Source organism: Brienomyrus brachyistius, chromosome 12, assembly GCF_023856365.1.
Source record: "Brienomyrus brachyistius isolate T26 chromosome 12, BBRACH_0.4, whole genome shotgun sequence".
NCBI lineage: Eukaryota > Metazoa > Chordata > Actinopteri > Osteoglossiformes > Mormyridae > Brienomyrus > Brienomyrus brachyistius.
In genome coordinates this window covers 3,458,352-3,464,695 of record NC_064544.1, presented here as the reverse complement: position 1 = coordinate 3,464,695, position 6,344 = coordinate 3,458,352, and the positions used below count along the sequence as shown (strand labels likewise).

Genomic DNA, 6,344 nt, shown 5'->3' with positions numbered 1-6,344 from the left:
GATTTCGAAATAAGAAAAGTACAGTGTTCAGTCTTAATCCTCCTCCCAGGCCATGACTATGATCAGAGAAAATAGTAGCAATTCTGTCTGCCCTGATAGTAATTTCCATACTCATTACGATTCACCGTTACACCCACTTCTCTTAAAACAATCTTTTTATTTTCTGCAATACATTTTTATCAATGATGCGTATATATATATTTTTTTCCCTGAGTAAATACATACGGCACCATTCTTTAAGGCATTTGTTTTCCTTTTAGTGGTTCATCATTTAGAGGCCTCTTTCACAGGATTTCTCGCTTAGCCAGATAACTTGTCAGATTTAAGGTAGTCTGGGCTGAATGTACACTAGTGCCCAAAATTGTGCAAACACCAAGCTTTTCTGGCATTGCACTTAAAATATTACTTGTTTATAACAGAAAAAAAAATCAAAGAATGTTACAAATATTATACATTGGATGATTAAATCGATAATTGGAGAAACAGTTGTATAAAATTCCACAATCTCTAAAAATTGGAAGTGTTTCCAAAATTGGATGAAGATAAAGTCCATTTAGCCCAGACTACTGTCAGGGTCACCCATTCACCCCGACCTTTCGTGTCTCCTCCTCATTTTGCCAGCAAGTGTCACCAGGGACGGATTACGGACCGGGCCAGCGGGGCCGCTGCCCAGGGGCCCTTGGGGTGCAGGGGGCCCGTGGGGCCCCTAGCCCAAAACAATTTGCAAAGCTTATCAACAATGTATTTTCATTTGTCTATTTTAGAGGGCCTACATTCTTTGATCCTCTGCCTACAAGGGCCCCTGACCCTATAGGGAGGGCGTTTGGCTGCCAAGGGCCCTTGAATTGTGGTGGTGGTGGTGGTGGTGGTGGGGGGGGGGCCCTCGCGAACGTTTTGCCCAGGGGCCACACAACCCACAATCCATCCCTGGCTGTCACTGGCCATCCCGTCCTCCCTGTTGTCCTTCAAGTCCTTACTGTGTTTCCCCAGTTCCCCAGACTGCTGCATGGCTCTCTGAATGTGCCCGGCTGAGTGTGTAGCTGCATACCCTCCAGACATGAGTTTGAGGCCAGTTTCGTTTTCTTGTTGCTAGTTTGTGGTTTGCGTTCTGTCGTGGTATTTGCTGTGTGCCCTTGGTTATGATTTACCTGTCTTTGTTATTATCCTCATGATAGATTCTGCTTCCTAGTTTCCCTGTTAGTCTCTTAGTTGTTAGAGCCAGCTGTTCCTGTGTCCCTGTTCCTCATCATTCTTCTCACCTGTCCTGCGTTGTCTTCTTAGCCTTGTGTGTATTTAAGCATCTGCTCCGGCTCTGTTCTCCAGTTAGCCATTGTGTCAGATGTTTGTTTGATGCTTAGTTTCTCTAGTCCTTCTCCCTAGTCTTATGTCATGGTTTCTTTAATTTGATAAACAGTGTTTTCTTTTTTTTCCTCTTTTTGTTTTAACCCCCTGTGGTCCTGATACTTTTGTGTAAAGCCACAAGTGGATCGTTACATCTTTTCCTGCCTGCATCATACCCAGAGTCCGTAACAAATACCTTAAACCCAACAAGTTATCCAGCTAAGCAAGAAATCCTGCTTTGCGAAACAGGCCTTAGCGGTATTTGCAAGTAAGCTTTTGGGTCCCCGGTGGTGACCGTGAATTAGGAATGTGACCGCGATGCACAGCGCAGCGCAGATTTTATACGTTTCCTATTGTGTGCCTCATTACGAAGAGACACACGACTCTGTGGCCTGTTTAATTTTCAGCTAATGGTCAGCAATTAGTGCAGAGGGATGCCTGAGCCTTCGCGCATTAGCCTGCTTTGCATTTTTATTTAGGAATGCTGATGTCATTAGCTTAGCTAACTCATATTCATTTGGACTGAGCTTTATAAGTGTCACAGCATTAAGAGGCATTTAAAATGTTTTTTTGCTTCAGTAATGTATTTATATATACAGTTGATTTGCAGTCGAGGATTTAATTGCCTCTCCCATTTTCTAGTTATTAGTCACACTTTAGTCCATGACGTAGCGTTAATTGCATTGATTAGTGGAACCTGGGTGGATGTGGACTCCCCATCGCGATCTGCTGTCACAGAGGGCGATCATCACCGCATGGGAGCGAGAGAGAGAGAGAGAGAGAGAGAGAGAGAGAGAGAGAGAGAGAGAGAGAGAGAGAGAGAGAGATGGCCTCTGACACGTAGCACAGGATTCCTGAAGCTGTTTTCTTAATGCTCCATCAATAGGGACCTAAAAAGTTTTCTGTGTACAAAGAAATATTGATGCATTTCTAACTTGCGTTGAGAACAACTTTAAGATCATAAATATTTTATTATGAGGCACCAATTAGACCAATTAGCCTCGTTCTCAACAGCATGGTTTATTGTTTGTTTTAGGGGGGGGCAATACGAGCATCTGGGATTGGGTCAGAGCACAGCACTGCCTGAGATGGGTCTCTTAGACGGTTTTCAGCTAAAGAGAAGAATTACAGTGCAACAATTAATGCAATGAGCTTTTTTTAGAAAATAATCCTGAAATAAAATAGGTCAGTGGATTGGTACCGTAGAACAAGAGGTCTGTGAAGAATAGCAAGGCTCACTAATGTTGGGGCTGATATCAGAACTTTACTCTGGGTTAACAGGGGACCAGAGACAGATCAGTATCGACAATCCTGCTTACTCTCCGCCACAATATTTTCTTTCTAGAGCATTATGGATAACTGTCATTCTGGAATGTCTGTTGTTTCTGCTGAGAGCTGACGTTTATTGATTATATATCTGACAGAATATTTAATTTTACTTTTTTTAAAGTGTTTCATTGTCTTTCTGTTTTACTCTCCTTCAGTGTTGTATAACTAGACAAATAAAATATTTAATCTCTCTCCTCCCTTATGTAGTTATGTATAACCTAGTGTGATTTTTGTTAATAATAAAAAATAACTTTATACGTGGATGGATGGATAGATATATGATAGATTGATGGATAGGCAGATAGATAGGGATGGATTTAGAAGGACTTAGGGCTTGTAAATTTGTTTTAATTGCTGAGGATTTTTTTCACCTACGTAGTACAAGCTCTCCAAACTGTATGGAAACTAAGGTGCAAACAGCTGTTGGAGAGAATGATCAAATGAAGTTGGTAGATGTAGGTAAATAAAAGTCCCTGGAGTGGGGATGAGGGTGACCTGAGCGACCTGCGGTTTGCGTCTTGTGCTTTTTGTTCGAATGCCGTCACGACCCTGATTCGTGCAGGCAAACAGCCTCGTCTGGAAGCCGTCTGCTATCATCACCTACAGCTTTCAGATACAAGTTAAAGGTTAATATTCCCCAGGGAGAGGAATGAGCTGCAAATGAGGCAGATTTGGAGGGTGGGTGTGAAGGCAGCCTGGTTGGGGGAGGGGGCCCGGAACGGAGCTGACATGCAGGACCTCTTAGTAAACAGCCCTACCCACACGGGGCCCCCATTTCCCCCTGCTTTTCCCCCCTCATTATCCTGATCAAAGCACAGGCATATTGAATGCTGCTCCTGCCTGACACCTGTGTACCGTTTGGGCTGGGGGGAGTGACGTGCAGGCCTTACACTATCCTACTGCAGAATCGCCTTGGGGCCCCTGTGATGCGCACGCCCTCCCACCTGGGCTGGCTCCTGGACCACCCCAAAGGCCCAAGTCTGGGAAAACCCCCAAACCCCCCGACACGCGCGATGTAAACACCACGCCTGTGTGCGCTGCCAGCTGAATGCCCTTTATCAGAGACCACACCCACGTCCAGATGTCGCCGGGTCACATGACCTACAGCCTGTTATTTTTTTCGTTTTTAATAACTATGCTAAGAAAGACAGGTCTTGAGCATCGCTTCCGGCATTAAACCTGCAATTTACTTTTCTTGCCTCTCTTGTGTGCTGCTTCCAGTCCACTGAATCTCCCCAAAGTCGTTTTGAAATATTGCCGGAAATAGGCCAGTGTTAATTAATCAGTCAAGTCACCCTACCATGAGAGAGAGGTCAAATACAGGAATTTAAATGGAATATTTATAATACACTTATGTAATGCATTAAATTACAGAGGCTGGGGTCTTGAAATGCTGTCCCTGAGTAATGTGTTATGAAATGTTGGAGACGGGGTAGAATAGACCCCAGTTTCACCGCACTCTGCTCAGAGACCAGATTAAAACACCTTTTTTTTTTGTTCCACCTTGTCCATCACTAAATAATGCAACATTTTGTTTTTCTTGTTCATGTCATTTACCGTAGCGTCATGTTTTTTCCATGAGCCACTCTCCGAACATGCGCGCGTTCGTATAAAATGCATTAAGTGGGATTTTTCAATGAAGAAACACCGGGCACTGATGTCTTTAGGCAAAACAACAAACCGCTGTTTGTCCATTTCGTCAATAGAACATCCTGTAATGGGAACACTCTGTGACTCGATGAATCAGGCAATCATTTATCCATTAAAAAATGGTTTTCTAACTACGGCAGCATCTGAACTTTTCTCCTGCTTTTTTTTTTCCAGCTTAGGGGAGATGTTGGGAAATGCATCTTGAATCGCCTCTTCCCATTAACGATATGTGATGAAGTGATTCTTTGCCATTTTTCTCTCTGTATCCGCCATCTGCATGTAATGCTCGGAAAGCATAACGGAATAGACTTCTGTGGCCGGTCATGCCCGGGCGTGACATTATCAGTGCTATTTTTAAATGGTCAAACCGTCATTCCTATCATCACACTAAGATTACACTGTATACGCTTCAGAAAAGAGGTCTACATTTAATTTGTGAGACACTTTTATCCAAAGCAGTTTTGAAAAATCAATTGGGAGTTAAGGCCTCACTAATGGGTTCAACGCTGAATTCACTCTGCAAACCCTCAGATTAAAACGTGGATACTCTCCTGGCGGGGAGGATACCACGATCACGAAGGGGCTTCACCCAGGGTGTGGCCCAGCCATTGCACTGCGGCTGTGCTGACCCCTGCCAATTCCCCAAATGTGGGAATCTCCACTGCATAACTTCTGGTAGTGGGGGGCTGCGTTCGCAGTCTCCCCTGATTCCAGGCAGTGGAGCCTTAATGGTTAGGGAAGTGCACTCGGATTGAAAGATTGCAGGTTTGAATCCCCGACCAGCAAGGCACCACTGAGGTACCCTGAGCAAGGTACCGCCCCCAAGCACTGCCCCCCTGGGCGCTGAATTAGCTGCCCCCTGCTATATCACATATGGGCTCAATGCAGAGAACACATTTCTTACTGTTCACTGTGTACTGTGGTGTGTCAACAATGGCCGCTGATCACTAACTTCTAAAACCAGTGACCTTCTGAAGAGGCTCTGCATCCAGACACACACACAACCAACCACAACCTAATATTAATACATTTTCAATATGAAATGAAAACATTACAGTTTGTCCATGGGCAGGCACCCCTTGGCACATTCTGGAAAACTGTCATACACGCCCGATCGCCCAGGAACCTGCCCTACCCCATCTCAGCCTCCTGCATGCGGGAGGAGCAGAGCGAGACCCTCCATCTCCTCACCCACCCCGCCCTTCTGCCATCTCCTCGCCTTGGATACACTCTCCCCCCAAGCAAAGGCACGTCACCCTTGATTACATCCCCCCCCCCCCATCCTTGGAGATGCCCCCCAGGAGCAAAGCTTTCTCCAGGAGCTGCGAGCCCACGTTCCATATGAATGTATTTAAGGGCTCCGATTTCCCTGCAGTGTCACGATTAATTGTTTGTGCTGCAATTTTTAGTCATTTCAGTTATGAAAACAGATGTGACATTAATAGCCCTGAAAACGTCCCCTTTTATTGCTACTAAGTAATAATCGCATGAACTTTGATTCATGTTGAGGACAAGGTCTCAATATTGCTTTGTCGATTCTGCCAGAGCTCCTTGTCTGACTTAGTTTGTTAATATCAGTTAGCTCTTGATCACCACTGATAATTATTAATATTAATAATAACAATAATAGTAATAATATCAGCAATAATATCCTATGAGTAGGTGCTCAGTAAAACTAAAATGAATGAACTGATTTAGTATGTTCTACATAAGCTGGGGCCTGCCACAGATCCTCTGCATATTATTTTGGCAAAAAGAAAACATTCAAGTATAAAGAGTGTTGAGTTAATGTGCTGTCATTTAATGAGCAGCTATATGTAATGTGAGATGGGGGCAATTCGTTATCAATAATGGAAATAAACGGACCAGGTGATCAGCTGTCGACAACAGCCCTTTTGTACCAATTGGCGTCTTCAAGAAGGGTAAAAAGCACGAGATCACATGTGCGAGGTTCTCGCACTGTTTAGGAATCTAAACAGGCGACGTTAACAGAATCATTCCGGGCAAAATATGGCAAATGAGCG

At 44.3% G+C, this 6,344-nt stretch overlaps 1 non-coding gene across 1 annotated transcript; it reads left to right on the top strand.

Moving 5' to 3' along the window:
• Positions 1–4,863: 4,863 nt before the first annotated feature.
• On the top strand, positions 4,864–5,025 carry LOC125705566 (U1 spliceosomal RNA). Its single transcript, XR_007381678.1, has one exon. It is a non-coding gene; the product is annotated as a U1 spliceosomal RNA (small nuclear RNA).
• Positions 5,026–6,344: the final 1,319 nt, after the last annotated feature.